This window comes from Stegodyphus dumicola, chromosome 9, assembly GCF_044657685.1.
Source record: "Stegodyphus dumicola isolate Sdum_Otavi_A_Nest chromosome 9, ASM4465768v1".
Taxonomy (NCBI): domain Eukaryota; kingdom Metazoa; phylum Arthropoda; class Arachnida; order Araneae; family Eresidae; genus Stegodyphus; species Stegodyphus dumicola.
In genome coordinates, this window is record NC_140776.1 from 52,555,447 (window position 1) to 52,574,728 (window position 19,282).

Genomic DNA, 19,282 nt, shown 5'->3' on the forward strand with positions numbered 1-19,282 from the left:
CTGATTCAGCGTAGTAGTGTTGTTAAATCTTCCAAACGTGTAAAAAGTTATTAAATCATACAATATAACTATTTAATAAAAATTTGTTCCCAAATCTTTACAAGGACTTTTAAAAGATAAATAAGAAAATATTTGAAAATTCAATGATTTGCAGTGGCCGTAATATTCAAAGTGTTCAAAAGGTTATCGAAAAGGTACTTCCCCCCCCCCCGAAAAAAAAAAGGTTTGTGAAAACACGAACACATCACAGCCATCCATAAATAATTTTGGTCCAAACTAAAAATTTTTTACTCCAAATTTACTTTGGATGCAGGAAAAGAAACATTAAAGAATTCAAAATGAAGATACTCATGTAAACTTTCCGAAATGAAATGTACAGTATTTCATGAAATATTCACTTAACTTCTAACTCGTTTGTAATTTTGTTAAATCATATGTAATGAGCGTATGTGAGATACGAAATGCATTCATATGCGAAAAAATAAGAAACAATTAACTATCTGGCAATGAATCAAATTACTTTGGAAATGAAAAGTAGAAAAAATATATCTGTGTGGAAAACCTTGATGACAATTTCTGAGTGTGTTTTTTTCGAATAAAAATCGTTAAAGGCTCCTAAGTTAGTAATGAACTACTAAATTCAGTCAATTTTCATGAAAAACGCCGTAAGAAGTTCTCCGTACTGGTAAAATATTACTTAAATTCTTTAGCTTCGTGACTTCCCTCAGACATTGGCAAGACGGCTGTCAGGGCAATGCAAGATAACTATGTGTTTAATAGGTTACTTCAAAGCTATGAAAGAAATAACGTTTGGGAAAAAAGAATATGGACATTTTCACGAAAAATATTTTCTTATGTTCTTTCGGTATTATAATTGTAAACAAAATGCAAAAATTAAGTATATACGTAGATAAATCTCATGAATAAAGGTAAATTAACATGAAATGTTTCTTTAACGTCTATGTAAATGGTAATACTATAAAACAGTGATCGTAGTATATTTGAAAAAATAGTTGATATACAGTGCATTAAAACTTTTCTACCAATCTATGAATTCATGGAAATCAGCGAAAAAAGTCATTTATCACGTTTGCTTGCTTACAGTATATTCTCTTGTCGTTTTAATCATTTTGCTTTTTGAGTTGTAGTATTTCTGAATTTAAAGCTTTAAAACACAAAATCACTCTGACTTATCAACTTGTGCCTAAATGTAGAGTACAGTCAACCAAATGGAAGCTTTTAGCATAAGTAAATGTACTACAGACAAAATAAAATTAAAAATTCATCATTATTTTTCATGCTCTGTTCATGAAACTTGTCCTGACTTATCCCATTCGGAACGTTTTCAGAAAAAAATATTCATTTCTTGTTCATGTTTTTGCATACTCAGATACTAATTTTGTTGGAAATATGGGATTTTCTTATTCCATTTTATATTTCACTGTTAAAGTCTGTCTTGGGAAAATTGTTTTCCTTGGAAATGGCATACTTGTCCTATATATCTGCGACTGTTCTAATAAATTACATTACTAACAAGTGTGAATAAAATCCCTAGTTATACAGGAATTATCTTGAATGTTTCCTTAATCTGAAATGCAAAATGTAACCCATGTGCAAAAATAGAGCAAGTTTATCTTAAAAAGTTCTCCACAAATACATCTTTTTCTCGGTCTTTACATGCTTTTCTGTATTTATTACTCAAGTTCATTGTGTACCTCTCTTTTATCTAATTTGTGAAGTATTCCTGTTTGAATACTAACATTTGAATTTGTTTAACTGATTTTTAATTAATTGAATTTGTTTAACTGAATTTGATTACATGTATATTTTGGTCAATGCGTGAGGAAATGAGAAACTGTGACACTGAGTGTTCTAAGCATTCCATATTGCATTTTTCTTAAGAGTACAGTTCTGTTAAAAGAGAAATGTGTTTCGTACTTTGTGAAAATTTTATTTACTTTTATATGTAATGCTCATGATAAATAAATATGTTATACATGTGCGCAGGACTGCGTGGTTCCAATGTTTAATTAAAATAATGCTTTTAAAAAAAGTCTGGTCTTTCTTATGACATATTAAAATGCGTTAAAATTTTAAAGTTGGTGACTATAGTAGATCATTATATGGACTTTCTGTCATTATTACATATTTTGTATAATTATTTGTGTGTAATTTTATTTACTATCTATGAGAAGTTCAATGTCAAAAAAGCTATAAAAGTTCATTATTAAGCAATGTCAGTTTGAAATGTCTAGCTTAAAATTATTTGTGTTAGGCCTTTTATGTTAATTTCTATGTTAGATCATTATTTGGAACTCATTTGTCAGGTATAAGAAATTAAATTTCGTTCTCAAAAGGCTGTAAGAGTTCAGTGCTAAATAAATTATTGACAATGTGAAATATTGGTATTTTTCAGCTAAGTTACAATGAAAACGTTAAAAATATTCCAAGTTAACAAATTTTTATATTCCAAGTTGGGAAAAAGGCGATAAAGTTTCATTTCCATGGCTGAATATTAATTCCATGTGACTTTAAGTTCTCCTTCACAAAATGTGACTATAATTCAAATTAAAAATAATACGTTACAATGTGGATATTCTTCTCTGTAGTTAAAATATAATTCAATATTCTGTACCTTGTTAAGAGAGTAAGGGTGTGATAATTTCAAATAGAGTAGTGTTTATAAAATTATGCGGTAAATGGTGGAATCATATTAAGAATCCGAGTGACGTTTTCACATGAAGGAAAAATCAAGTGTATGTTTGGTGATTTAAGTAGGATGTGTGCAAGAAAATGCAAGATATTTTTGTAAAACACTTCAAAGCGTTAGCAAAATTTGTGTTAGTAGTATAAATGAATCTTACTGAATAAAAGGGAGTGTTCTGAATATATATGTATAAATGTCTGTAGAGTAAAATAAGAAGAAATGAAGTACATTATTGGTACGTATCTAAACTTAACTGGGCAGAAATGCTCCATGCATTGGTTTGAGTGGGCTTCATACCATGAAAATTTATTGCTTCTTATAAGATTTGTTTAAAGTCAGTAGGTCTTACAATAAAGAAGCATGTGTAAGTCTGTATTTATTAGGGGGGAAAGGAATCAGAAATACAGCATGAATATGTTTTATAAGTTAAATATTAGGGTAAATGTGTAAATGGAAAGTGTAAAAATTACATTTGTCAGACATAGTTTGGTGAATCCTTTGAATAAAAGCAAGACGTGTAAAAGAAAATCAACGAAGTTTTGTATAGTTGGCCAAAAAGTTAATACAGTTATTAATAGTTAGTACAATACATTAGAAGGAAAAGTTCTGAGTATCTCCAACTTAGTAGTAAAAAAGTAAGAAATGTAGTATTCCAGTTAAACTATATAGAGTATATAGTTAAACTATATAGAATGAACATTGTGTATATTGGTTTAAAGTTACAGAAAATATTATCTAGTGAAGTTATATGCATGTAAATTCCAGCTTAAAATTTCAAAGACGGAGAAATGTAGGTAAGTTAACTTTTGGAGAAATGGAAGTGTAACATGATGTTGTATTTAAAACAAGGGGAAAAAGTTAAGTGTTAAATAAAAATGTAACAAAAAAAAAATTTAAAGGAAAGGACAAGAAAAATAAAACTTACTTTTGGAAGAAACTGCATAAGGGAAAATACAAAAAACTGCATTTGTGTAAACAAAAAACTAAAAAAAAAAAAAAAAAAAAAAAAATTATGAAACTAAATATTACTTTTGTAAAAAAAATAAAATTAAAAATGTAGTAACACCTTTTTTTAAAATAAAAAGTGGAACGGAAAAATTAAACTTGTAAAAATAAATATTACCTTTGTATAACCAAAAATAGTTTAAAAAAAATAAATAAATAAAAAAAATAAAGTAAAGTAAAAATACGAAAAGGAATAAATTTTGGAAAAAAAAAAACTTTCCAAAATAAAAAAGTGAAAAGGAAAAGTTCAATTCGTAAAAATAAATATTACTTTTGTAAAACCAAAAAGAAAGTTAAATATATACAGTGTCTCAAAAAAGTGATGGGACACTTGTGCTTTACAAAAGGAAACTGCAATAAAATAAATTTATAAAACATGTAACATTTTTTGTGGGTGTGTTTCATACTTAAATTTAGTAACAATTATTACATAACATACATTTTCTCAAAATATTAAAATATTAATTTAATAAAAATACAATTGTTTAGAACGGAACAGAAAATGGCTCACTTAAGTGATGGGACACTTACTTTTCCATCAAATATTTATCCAAAAATTTTACTTTTTAAAAGGTTTTAATATTTTGTTGGATTTCCTTTTACTTTTAAAACATGATTTAATCTTCTTGGGATGGATTCGACTAATTTTTTTGTCATTTCTGGAGTGATTTTACCCCATTCTTCTTGAAGCACCGATTTTAATTGTTGTTTTGAAGAAATGGTGTGTTTGCGAATTCTTGATTCCAATTCTTGCCAAATATTCTCTATGGTATTTAATTGTGGAGATTGTGGGGGTGTTTTTATTATTTCAGGACAGTTATACAGCAGCCAGAGTCTAACGTTCAAAGCACTGTGCTTGGGGTCATTGTCCTGGTAGAATTTAAAATCGTTATGAAGGTTCAATTTTCGTGCTGAAGATTTCAAATTTTGATTTAAAATGTCAATATACTTGTACTGATCCATTATACTGTCAATAAAAACAAGATTACCAACTCCAGCGGACGACATACACCCCCATACCATAACTCCTCGTCCACCATGTTTTACTGTTGGCACCAAGTTCTGTTTGCGAAATTCTTCCCTGGGTTTTCTCCACACCAAGATTCTACCGTCAGAACTAAATATATTAAATTTACTCTCATCAGCAAATATAACTTCATTCCAGTAATCAGAATTCTTATTTATGTTGGATTTTGCGAAAGCCAGTCTGAGTTTTCTATTCTTTTCACTTACGAAGAATTTTTTCCTGGCTGCTCTACCGTGATATCCAGTAAATCGAATTACTCTTCTAATAGTCTCAGAATTAACAATTACTCCATATAATGCTTGTAAATCAGCAGCAACTTTAAGAGCACTCATTCTTGGATTTTTTTTTAAATATTTCGAACGATAATTCGCTTTATTCCATTGGATAGCTTTGATGGTCGGCCAGGTCTCCTTTTATCTTGAATCATATGATTCTTTTTATATCGTTTAATGATATTGAAAACTGTTGAATGACTGAAGTTAACTGTTTCAGTAGTTTCTCTAATAGATTTTCCACGTTCAATATGCAAATTAATAACTAATTTTCGAATTCCAGGCAAATTTTTTTTCGTTTAGCATTCATGGCTGCACAGAGCTAAAAAAACACAAAAATTCCAAAACAAACTGGAGAGAAATACTGCAGACGATTTTATAAATTATTGGCAATTGCTTTTGAGTAAAAATAAATACCCCAAAAGATATTTTTATTGCTTACTTCAGACGATTTTTGTTGCATGGTACGTAGTGTCCCATCACTTAAATTAGCCATTTTCTGCTCCGTTCTAAACAATTGTATTTTTATTAAATTAATATTTTAATATTTTGAGAAAATGTATGTTATGTAATAATTGTTACTAAATTTAAGTATGAAACACACCCACAAAAAATTTTACATGTTTTTTTATTTATTTTATTGCAGTTTCCTTTTGTAAAGCACAAGTGTCCCATCACTTTTTTGAGACACTGTATATATTAAAAAAAAAGTAAAAATAGGAAAAGGAATTAAAAAAAAACTTTTGCAAAGTAAAAAAGTAAAAAGAAAATGTAAATTCACTTTTGTAGAAATAAACGTCAATTTGCGAAAGTTAAAAATAAAATTTATGTTTGGAAAAGGAAAAACATATTAAATCAAAAATTAATAAATTAACTAATAACTTAAAAAATAGTAAGAATGAGATGAAAAACGAAAACAATTAAAAATATCTTAATAATAAAAAAAATTAAACTGTGGGAAAATCTTACATTTAAAACAGCAATGAATAAAGTAATGATTAAGAAGCCAAAAGAAATCCTGACCGTCGTGTAAAAAGAAATGTGTGACGTGGTTTTCATGTCAAAGCGCATGCGCAGACTTTCAGCCTTATGACATCAATGGTGTAAATAAGTCAAAGGGACAAAGAGGGTTTCAAATAACAAGTCTGATAAGATGACTGGGTAGTCGTGTGGTAACGTTTAGGTCTTTTTATCTCAGAGATGGCGGGTTCGAATCCCGCTCGTGGAGTTATTTTTAAAGTTCAGGGAAAATGATATTAAATTCATTAAAAATGGATTAAAATATAATGGAATCAATTAAAAATAATGACGGATTAAAATAATTAAAAAGGATGATTCATAGTTAAATAATGAAACATAATGAATATTATGATTAAATAACTAAAATAATAAAGGAAAATAATTGGTAAAAAAGGAAAGTAATAAAGTTGACGTCATGTGGTTTAAGCGATCGTTGCCACAAGCATAAAAAATATTGTCGTTGCCATAAAAAATAAAAACTTTGAAACATAAAATCGTTGCCACAGAATCGAAACGAAACTTTGACGATGTCATTCCGTCTAGGTCATTCCTTCAATCTACGTCACTTCCGGTTGTCACGTGATTCAAGATGGCGGTGACCACGCCCTTTTATGTGACGTCACTTCCGCCTACCGGTTACCTGGGGTTACTACTAAGGTGCTGAGGATCTAAACACACTCTTAAATTACCATCCTTTTTCCGTATTACCACTAATGAATTCACGAATTCTGTTGGTTAGTTAACTTTATAATACCATCTTTTTCCATTCTTGCTAATTCCTTTTTTAATGGGTTTAATAAGCTAAATGGAATTTTCCTACAGGGTTCTATTTTACCAACAACTCCTGGTTTTAATTTAATATGATATGTACATCCAGTTAAATTCCCAGTTCCTTTAAACAAATCTTGATATCCTTTTAAAGATTCTGTTAACTTTTCATTGGAATCAGGATTTACTGTACAAATCCTTTGTATTAGGTTTAATTTTGCAATGTAGGTAAACCTAAAATAGCTGGAACAGTTTTATCACAAGTTTTATCACATGCTACGACTTAAAATTCTATTTCATCCTTGTTCCCTTTTGATGTTTCACATAATAATTTACATTTTCCGACTACATCAATTGTAGTACCATTGTAATTATTTAAAGTGACTTTTGATTTAGTCAAACATTCATCTCTTAAATTTAATTGTTGATTTAGTCAAACATTCATCTCTTAAATTTAATTGTTTAAATTTAGGCAATGGTAGCACGTTACACTGAGCTTCAATATCCAACTTAACAAATAAATATTTAGATATGTTTACTTTTAGTTTTTCAAACCATTCCGTTTTGTTTTTATAAAATGGATTTGTATCTTCTACTGACCCTAAAATATATTCATTACCATTATTATGCAACTCATGCTCTAAATTATTCTGTACAACATTAACATTTTTATAAGTGCACATTTTAGAAAAGTGATTTTTCTTTTTACAATACAAGCAAATCTTATTATAAGCAAGACAATTGTATAACTTATGAAAAGTTCCACATTTTCTATATGATTTCGGATTGTTGTACTTATTTCCATGATAGTTTGAAGAAGAATTAGTACTTTGTTGCTTTTGTTTTACATGAAAGTTTTTCTTACAAGGCTGACTTTTTTTCCTCTGAAGGTCGAAATTTATTACGTTTGATCGCTTCTATTTTATTTTCTTCAGTTAAAAGTTTTCAGCTGAAGTTCTGCTAATTCAGAAGCTTTACACATTTTAATACATTTCTTCAATGTTAACTGATCTTCCCTTAATAATCTATCTTTTAGATTTTTATTTAGCATTCCACTTACTATTCTATCTCTTATTAAACTATCTTTTAATTCTGCAAATCCACAGTTGCTACTTAATTTCTTTAAATCGGTTAAGAAATCATCAAACGATTCACCTACATGTTGTGTTCGACAGAAAAATACATGTCTATCAACATTTGCTTTCGGTATGCAAAAATTTTCGAAAGCTTCAATTTCTTTGTCAACATTCTTCTTATCTTCTTCGCTAAAATTAAAAGTATTAAACTTTCCAAGTGCTTCTTCACCAATAATATGCAATAAAATAGCTACTTTAATTTCAGGTGATTTAGTAATACCACCAGACGCTAACATATAAATTTGGAATTTTTGTTTCCATTTCTTCCAATTTTCCTTAAAATTACCTTCGAAATTTAGATTACTTGGTAGCTTTAATCCATCCATATTTAATTTAGGACTTTTTTTTTTAGCCACTTCAAATAAAAATAAACAACGCACTGATCAGCGATAGAAGTTTTGATTTTCACTGTAAACAGCTTCCCATCATGATTTTGTTTAGAATATTTTTACGGACGCTGCATGGTTCTTCAAAAAAGATTTTTCTTTTTTAATCTACGACTGGCCATGCCATGTGTTGTTTTTTATATGTTGGGTATGTGCTCAGTGATGATTACCAAGATGTACACAAACATCGTTTATTCTACATTGCTCATCTACTATTCTATATTACAGTTATGGTTAATGATAATGATAGATACAGTTACAGTTACATATATAACACCAAGTAACTGTACTTCAAACGCCACCCATATTAATTCACTACAGCGTTTTACTTCATTCAGGTTTATAATGTCTAGGAAATTCATAAATTTTTCAGTCTCTTCAGATTCTCCGAATTCAGCAAATGTTAAAATTGCTTAACAGTAGTTGATCCAAGGATATTTAATGATAACTTTGTATTCCATGAAATTAAACTATCCGATAGAGCTTGGTTTTCTTTGGTAGTATAAACTATTTCCAAACCCTAACAGACGTTAAATGGATTATCGTAGTGTCTGAAACAGCTACAAAGACTTGAAAAGGATTAAAAGAACCTTTTTATTTAACAGAACTTAGAACATAAATGCAGTTGTCGTGCTTATAAAAATAAACTACCACTTGTGGAGATGCAACATAAAGTAACAAGTACAGATAGAAGCTAGACCAATACCTCTGTAGTATCACGGATAATTGACGTATTGCTGAACCTACCTAACAGTTAAGCTTCCCCAGTTTTGAGGAAGAACACCCCGAAGATCACCCACTCATCTTCCCCTACCACCAATCTCTTGAAAGGACTTTTCGGCTCGCCGTGTGCCTTGAGTGGCCTCTTGTTGCACTGACACATACAACATCCATACCTTCTCCGAGATTCGAACTCGATCCCATCGGCACGGCATTTAGTGTCACTGACCGCTAGTTATTGTCGAAAAATATGTCTCTAAGAGCTAAGTGCCACAATGTCACAATTGCCAGAAGTGGCATCATTCGTCTGAAAATTGTCACGTGGCAACCCGGTGCGTTAAATGTGCCGGACACCACAAAACTGGCAATTGTGACAAACCAGGCCGAATTGAATACCCAGTCTGTGTGAACTGCCTGGGGCCTCACGTCGCTTCGTATAGGGGGTGCCCTAGTTTCCCCACCTACAAAAACAAAATAGGTCATCAACAATTAAGCCAGGCACTAGCTTTGCCCAGGCAGTAAAGCCCACAGCTCAAACAAGCAAAGCTTCGGCACCCAGTGTCTCTGCGGATGCGGGCAACGTAAATATGCAAAACTTAACAAGGAGTAATAGTAATATGTCAACTGCTATTCATGCAAACATGAATGTCAGTAATAATTATAATGTCTCTAAGTGTAATTCTAATGTTACTAAGCGTAATAATCATAGTGAGCTAACCCATGTAAAGCAATTCTAAGCAAAATAGCACAAACGATTTATTTGAACTTTTAAAAAGTTATGAAAGAGGTTGAGACCATATTTGGCTGCAATATCAGCCGTGTTATTTCCATATACAAAAGTAAGATCCCTGAATTAAGAAACTGTGATAATATTATTGATAAAATGCGGGTCCTCCACATAATACTGGAGGAAATTCACGGGTTAGCCAGCAATAACTAAGTATGGATAGAAGTCTCTTAATTGTCACTTAAAACGCAAATGGGTTACGCCTCAGAATTGAGGAGCTACTTATCTTTGTAAATGAGTATAGCCCGGATATTCTTCTACAGGAACACACAAGCTTAGTCCACAATTCACCTTCAATATCGCAAATTACTGTCTCTACCGAAAGGATCGAGAACGTACGAGCAACAGGAGCCCCGGTGGGGGTCTCATTATCCTAATCAAGCGCTCTATCACCCACCACCAAACAACACTGCCATAGCTTTCAGCCATAGATGCCCTAGCTATTACAGTCACTACACTCTCATCACACCCACTCACAGTTATCTCCTCTTATGTCCCATCAACAAAAAGATCATAGGCGAATATTGTGGGTGACTTTGAAGCGCTATTCCAACTGAACAAAAAAACTATCATAGGCTGAGACTTTAACGCACCCCATCGCGAGTGGAGCTGCTCTTATTAATTAATTCAAAGAAGAAACGCTGCCAGAAGGAATGGCAAAGGACCAGATTTCGTTGAGAGAAGACTATACTCAACCAGCTAAACCACCAGGTCAGGGCTCTCACACGCCAACATACACAACACGACTGGGCCACTTATCTCTCCTCCCTCTCCACTGAGAATAGCTCAGTGTGGAAGGCTACTGCTAAGTTAAAGAGATGCTACACCAATATTCCGCCCTTAAAAAGCCAACAAGGAATTGCCTACACTGAAACTGAGAAAGCTGAGTCGCTAGCCGATCACTGTGCTCCTCAGTTTTGCATTAACAACATATCCCACCCACCAACAGAACACATAGTTATTCGCAGGCTAACACAATACCTTACAAACCCAAACAAAAACAACACTCCTCTTGTCAAACCATCGGAGGTCTACGGCTACATCCAAAAACTCCAGACCAGAAAGAACCCAGGAATAGACAAGATTTCTAACAAAATGATAAAGAACATGGGTTTTCTCATGCCTCTGAAATTAGTTGCCATCATCAATGCCATGCTACGCCTAAGACATTTCCCAAACCCATGGAAAACTTCTGTAATCACGCCTATCCTCAAGCCTGGAAAGCCATCATTCGAGCCGTCATCTTACAGGCCTATCAGCCTACTTTCTATCCTGAGCAAAGTACCTGAATACGCAATTCTGCAGAGAATCCTGAAGTTTACAGAACAGCACAATGTCATTATTCCAGAGCAGTACGGGTTCAGGAAGAAACATTCAACTGCACATCAACTGTACCGGGTAATGGAAATGATCTCATCAGGATTCCAGGACCGAAAGATTACTAGTGCCCTATTCCTAGATGTAGCCAAAGCCTTCGTCCGTGTCTGGCTTGAGGGCCTCACGCACAAAGTCATCACTCTGGGTTTCCCAGAGTACATCACATCCATCACACATTCCTACCTAAAGGAAAAGCACTTTATCGTTCGTGTGAACAATTCATTCTCTACACCGCGGGCTATCAAGGCTGGATTTCCACAAGGGAGCCTCCTTGGGCCCGTATACTATAATATTTACACGAACGATATCCCACAAACTGCACACACCACCCTAGCTATGTACGTCGATGACACGGCGATTCTATCCAAAATCGCATCTCAGAGCTCAGTCATCCAAACATTACAAAACCACATCCAAGCACTAGAGTCCTGGCTAAGCAGCTTAAAAGGTGAAGATAAACGTGGGAAAATCGGAGGCTTTTCACTAAAAAAAGAAACGTGAATGAAACTACCTGTATCCTTATGTACGATACTCCGATCCAGTGGACTAGGCAGACCCGATACCTAGGTGTTGTTTTGGATATGTCACTGACATGGTCCACACATATGTCACAAATTATTGCCAAGTTCCGTGTACGTAAACGAACACTTACCCCTTTAATTGACCGGAACTCCGTTCTCTCTATTGACAACAAATTACTCATTTATAAGACCCTTTTGCGTCCCCTTCTCACCTACGCCTGCCCTGTTTTGGGATACGCAAGTAAAAGCCACATTGTAAAATTGCAAGTAATATAAAATATTGTACTCAGGCAAGCGGTGAATTGTAGAATATAAAATTTTTTTATTATTGTAAGCACTAATATATCCAGTGCCCCTATTAATGTATCGAATGCACCGTTTATCTAACATATGTATTAATGTAATGTATGTCCCTGTATTATTTATGTATATAGTTATAAGCTGCGTAATGTGCACTGGTACAGCTTTGCAATATGTCTGTAAAGTTTAGCAAATTTTATTATAGTATGTATTAATATATCGAGTGTACTATTAATGTATAATGTATTATGTAATTATATTGATATATCGAATGCACCTTTCATGTTATGTATGTATCAATGTAATGGACATGTGTATGTGTTATTAATGTATAATGTATATAGCTATAAGTTGCGTAATGCGCATTGGTATTGCTCTCCAAAATGTCTGTAGAGATTAGGTACTTTTTTTTTATTGTACGGCTTAAATCGAGTGCACTATTAATGTATAGTGTATCAATATATCGAATGCACCTTTTATGTTATCTGTGTATTAATGTATTGTATGCATGTAATATTAATGTATAATATATATAGCTATAGGTATTGTATAATATATTTAGCAATGCGCATTGATACCGCTCTGCAATGTCTGTAGAGTTCAGAAAATTTTATTATTATACGTATTAATTTATCCGTCCATGCATCGACTATTATAATAGTGCACTGTATAATGTAATACGATGTACTACTATTGTGGTAATTCCACATAGTAACAGCACTTTTTGATGCAAGTATCTTTTTATTGTATAATAAGCACTGTTATTGTAGGAATCCGCAATACCCCTGTTTTCCACTATCTGCCCCTGTTTGCAATATTCTTTTTCTGGACAGTTGCGGGATTTGGACGATACCCGAATAGTCAGTGAAAGCCGGCCGGGTGTCCGGACCCTGCTCTCACCTGTCACCTGTCACCTGTCGTTGGTTCATTCGAAACTCGGCAATTCACCGTGAGCTTGAAATTCCTGAGATTCAATACTACAATATTGCAAAACTTGCGGAGAAATTCTTTGAAAAGATCCCAGATGTTTGTAACAGCACCATTCTGGTGCTCTCTTATGATTATGAATCTAATATTAACCGCAAAAGGCCGCTTGCGGTTCTTAGATTTCTCAATGATTAAATTTGCAAATGCAAATTAATTAATGTAACCCATATAATTTAACTTATGTAAGTTATGTCCTGCAATTATACTTCATTATTCTCCGTGTATCATCCCTTCACGTATTGCCTCTTCCCAGGTACGTCCTTAGCTGCATGTATATATATATATATTTTGTGAATACTATGTAAATATTTATTTGTCATGTATCTATAGCATATATTTTTGTAAAAATAATTGTAATCCTACATTTACTTACGATTGAAGTTGATAGGACACTCGCAATTTAGAGCAATATTAGGCATTTCTCTTTACACTTTACAATAATTGCTTATGTACAATGGTTTATTTACTGCGCACTTACCTTCGCCTCGACTGCAGCGGCAGGAGTTTCCGTTCGGACTCATCTACAATGGTTTACCATGTTTAACGACTTTTTCCCGTTGGACTTCTGCGATATTTTTGTCACCAAGAATTCGCACATCTCACGGAATCGAAAATCGTCAAACTTTAAGCCTGTTTAGCGTTAAAACGCGGGCACCCCTTCTGCGAAATTCTTCATCGAGTTTGCCTGAGCCGACCACTATACTACCTGGGCGGCATTGAGCATAGTAGCTAGACAAATAATAGAGAAAAGATTGTCCTTGAAAACTTGGGCAACTGAGGCGTCCAAAAGTCAAAATATTAGTTAAAATGCCCTTTCTGGAAGGTGTAAAATCCTTGGAAGTTCCGCCCATCAGCACTGCATTAAAGTGTTTGTGAATTGCCGGAAACGATCGTTTGTGTCCAACATACAGGTGACAATTTGGACCCAATTCCATTATTAAAGTGAAATTAATGCATTTTAATAAAATTATTCAGAAACTGTGAAGTTCGACCTTGACTAATATTCACTCCAGGTCTTAATTTCTAAAATTAGAAGTGTCGGAGCCCTATGAAAGACTGTCAAGAAAAAAGGTAAAGATACAGAAATAAAATTACCGAAAGATAAAATAATTAAATTAAATTTAAAAGGAATGTAAAGAAATAAATAGAAATTTAATATATTATTAAATGAATTTAAATGGTTAAATAAAGAAATAAATTACCTGGCTATATGTATAATGTACTACTTCAAGGAATGATATATATATATATATATATATATATTTCAGCCCAACAATGACAAAAGTTAAAACGATTAAAGTGTCGCTAAGGAGAATAGTAAGAACTGCAGAAATAGTATCAGCATGTGGAGGGACATTTTAACGGGAAAATGTAGCTTTGAAAATACAGAGGGAAGAATCCAAGACTTTTTGATCACGATGCCCTGTCGATATAATTCTAGCCGTTAAGTAGAAATTTGCCATGAATACAGTCCGATAACAACACGAGAATAAACGTAAGACTCTTGTACAAGTGACAATATTCGTCCCCCGCTTTCGGCTACATCGTTCAAAAAGTCTACAGAAGCTTTACGGTAGAACGTCACTAGCTGGCACGTGCACGACCAAGGTGATCACTTTTAGCACTTTCAGAAATGAAAAATTTACCCGCTTTCATAAATTTCTGGAGAATAAATCTTTGGCCCAATGATTTGACTGCTGAAAATGTTGTTCCGTACCAGAAAAGAAGTGCCAGAACTCTTTCAATTAGGGCCCTTATGTGCTCCGTCTAAAATTATGAGTTATCCCAAAAATTGAAAAATGCTGGTGCCGGGCTCCAGCGCAATTTATGTTTTGATTCAGTCTAAGTCTCTGGACAGGTAGAAGAATGTTTCTGGTTTCATCTTAGTGTTTAAGATTTCTATTCTTTATTGCGCATTTTTTAAAGAGAATTAGGTTATCGAGAGGCTTTATCAGATGCATACTCTCTGTCAAATCACAATAAAAAATTTGATGATCGGGGTCATCCCTTTCCCCATGTAAGCAGAGACCTGTGGGACACATGTCTCTGTCATGGAAGTAAGTGGGGAAAGGGCTGTGCCCTGTGATATACTGATTCAAAACGTGGTTATTCTGAAGTGCCTCTGTCGGTTCTCGAGAAGAATTCGTGAGATTTTCTGCATTGCAATGCAGAATCCCATTCTTGTTGCCATGATTGTATTTAGGTTAAATTTTTTATGGGACTTAATTTACAGGACTTGAATTACCTTATAAGGTATTTCTCCCGTCTTCTTAGCATGCCTTCGTGGTGTAGTGGTCAGAACGTATTCAAGAGGCTCGTGGTTCGAGTCCCGGCGAGGGCATTGCTCATTTTTCATCTCTCCTGCTTTCAAAAAAATACCTAATGTCTCTACAGTGGTGTCCAAGCTAAAAAAAAATAGTGGATGATGTTTCTCCACCCCCAGAATTTGGCTCCCCTAATCCCCCAACTCCCCCTTTGAGTATATAAAGTATTTCTCCCGCCTTCTTAGCATACCTTTGTGGTGTAATGGTCAGCGCACTCGGCGCGTATTCGAGAGGTTCTTGGTTCGAGTCACGGCGACGGCATTGCTCATTTTTCATCTCTTCTGCTTTAATAAAATTCCTGATGTACCTCTACAACCTGACGGCTGATGTTAGTTCGTAGCAACCTTTGCAAAGGAGGTCAGCCGCCTCGTTGCCGTTGTTCCCAACTAAAGTAAAAGTCAAATTTTAATTAAAACTTAGATTAGTAGTCAAGGACTTTATAATTAAATTTATATCGAAGTTGGTTCAAAATTCTAACCGGCGTAACAATTTAAATGTCAACTGCAAATAATGCAAAGTCGAATAATTACAAACTTAACCGAGATGGCAGGACTAAAGTAACGTGGCCTCGAGATGCAGAAACACGTTCTGTCTTACAGCCCTATAACCTCAGTTTAAGTACTCTCTAACTCAATTATATTTCTGGTGAGGAAGCGGAAAGGAGAAGTTATAGTAGAGGCTGAAATTGTAAATAACTGGCTAATACAAAATAATAGTAATCTTATCTGATTCATAATTCATTAAAGGAGTTGTGTATTTTAATTTGATGTATTTACTATGCGGAAACTCAAAGCAAACTATACCTTTATTCAGCTTTCACTTTTGAGATTAACTTAATTGGTGATCTCCTAAAATCGGATTCTCTGGCGACCTGCCTATGTCGCCTGTGCTTGGAACTGGCCCTGTTGGCTGCATGCTAGTTTCTCATCACTGTCTTACGTAAATTTTGTTTTCCAATTTTCTTTAAATTGCAGTCTAGAAACTTAAAGTTATAATCGCCTCAGATTTGTATCCTTAAAAATTTTAAGAAATCATGGCAGTGTTAAAAAGCTTGCAATTTGATCTTTATATTCAGATTCCAGTTTAATAGCTGAAACAATTTTAAGATAATTTATTATTACTATTGACCTATTGTTTTAAGATTTAATCAAGAATTCAAAGTACACCGTACATGACATCATAAACTTAAAACAAATTTTTCGAAATACCATTGCAAAAACTATAAAAAAAGTACTATAAAAAACTTGCAATGAAATTATTCCACAGTTATGTGGAAATTTTGCATTTATTTAATAAGGAAAACACTTTTGACTCAAAATATAGACAATTGTACAATGACCTTAAAAAAGAAAAACACTTTTTAGTCTTTTTTTCCTGGATTGCATGTATTTGAAACATGCAACATTTCTATTAAGTGAAGGGTAACAGTTTCTATTTTGCCACCGCATGAAATTCACGTAGTGAAACATACCTTCATCGAAGCGTTACTTTAAAAAAAAAAAAAAAAACAATTTAAACAAGCGAGATAAGAGTGGAGGGATGTATGTCTGGTATAGTTATATTTAAAATTCCCGTTTCAATTATTTCAAAACATATTATTCTCCATTTTCATTCTCCCTTTTTTATTTATTTATTTATTTTTTCCTGCATGCATTTTCTTTACCTTGCAGTTTTCTGTAAGCACTCAAAATATCCTGCAGCAATTCGTTAAACTTACTTTCCCTTGTGAAACTGAAATTTTGTTTCTGTACAGTCGTTGTGCGCAACAAATGTTGAAGACTGTTTTAAATTTCACCAAGCGAAAATCTTTAGATTTCTTTTTGTTAGAGAAAATAGGTAAATTTTTCATAACAGCAAAATGATGTAAAGAGAACTTGAACAAAGCATGAAACATATATTATCTAGAATAAAAAAGACCAAGACAAAATGGAACGAAGTGTTTTCATTCCTTGCAAATAGAAAAGTCACACTTCTTAGTTTTGGCACTGAGTCATGTGAGGAAGGAAACACTCTCCTTTACTTCTGATCTCCGAAGAGGAAGAACTTGAATGACCTCAAAAGTGCACCTGAGCACGGCGAGGGGGAGTAGCAACACAAGAACTCGTTTTGCTCTATTATCAACAGACCTTCTCAATGGCAGCTGCAAGGACTTGCTTTTAAAACTCTGAGGATAAGTCGATTCAGAGGAGGACGAATAAACCTTTGAATAGAGAAATGAGGATGACTTTAATCTACACAATGCTAATAAGAAACAAAATATTTCGCTTTGGCATATTGCTAGGAGTTTATTTACAGTGAGTCAAAAATGTGTAGGGCCAAAAAAGCTGTCAGACATTTTATTGAAAAAAATAAGTAAATATTTAATTTAAAAGAAACACTTTTATTTCAAGCCAAATTTTAGAGCTGAACGAAATCGAAAAACCTTAAAATTAATTAAAAATAAAGTTAAATAAATGTTAAATTTTACACTCTTCGTGAACTTATGAGAAAGTAATGTTCAAAAAAGTGTTGGGGCACACAAATATATTTAAAAAAACTGTAGAAAAAATACCTCTAATATTGTATTGGGACTCCTTTCCTTTTCATGAATTCAGTTTCTAGGCATAGATTTCATAAGAATTTGACTGACATTTGCTTCCTTTTTGTTTCCACTTCGCGGTGAGTTTTTCATCAAGTATATTTCTGTCGGAAATTCTGACTTTATAAACTTTGTCTTGCAGATGACCCCAAATATACTCAACAGGGCTGAATTCTGGACTAAACGCAAGCATTTTGATTATATGGGGATATATACGTAAAGGCCACATTTTAAAAATACACTACCCCACATTGAAAATGCAACACCAAGAAGGAATGGCCCGAAAATTATGCAAATTTCAGGATAGATGCACGTCACCGAATTATACGAATGATGTGAAATGCGTAGCTCTCTAGCGCACGTTGAAGAAGATATAAGGGAAGAAACCTACAGAATGTTCAGTTTCCGTGCCGTTATTTCTGCTTGAAAAACTATCGTAGACAATTTTTTTTTTTCTCAAAGGACGGAAGCACAGAATGTCAGACCGTCGTCAACGGAGGCAGTTCAGCAGACAGACCACTTTACAAGGGGCACGGTCATCGGAATGAGAAGGGCAGGTTGGTCCATACGGCAGATCTCAGCTGACACACACCTGGACGCGTCCACAGTGCACCGGCTGTGGCGGCGGTGGTTGGAGCAAAGAAATGTGGCAAGTTCGAGGGGTGCCGATGTAGACAGAGTGACGTCAGCACGCATCGATAGACGGCACTTCTACTTTCATTCTAAAGCCACTTCTGCTTTCATTCTGGAGCATGTTCAAAACACCCTGGATGTTCCCATATTGATCAGAACCATTTGACGTCTATTGGTGGCCTGCACTCGTGGCGTCCGTTAAGATGTCTGCCATTGACCGCACATCATAGACGGCAACGTCTGCAATGGTGCCAGGCTTGAGCGATAGGGACGATGGAAAGGCACAGGGTCGTGTTCTTAGATGAGTCACGCTTCTGCTTCTCTAGTCGTCGCGTACGATTGTGGCAATAATGTGCAGACAGGTCCAATCCGGACGCAATTGTGGAACGCCCCACCGCACGACAACGCGGTATCATGGTTTGGGGCGTAATCGCATACGATTCCAGATAAACTCTAGTTCGTATTCAGGGCAATGCGACGGCCTAACAATACGTGGATGATGTGCTTCGGTCGGTGACACTCCCTTTATTGAGTGCCCAATTCCCTTTATCAGCAGGATAACGCCCGACCACATACTGCTGGCATCTGCCAACGTGCTTTGCAAGGTGTACAGATGCTTCCCTGGCCATCCTTCTCGTCTAATCTCTCACAAACGAACATATTTGGGATGCGATTGGACGCCATTTACAGACCCTGTCATTGCTGCGTTCAGAAGACGAACTGTGACAACTGGT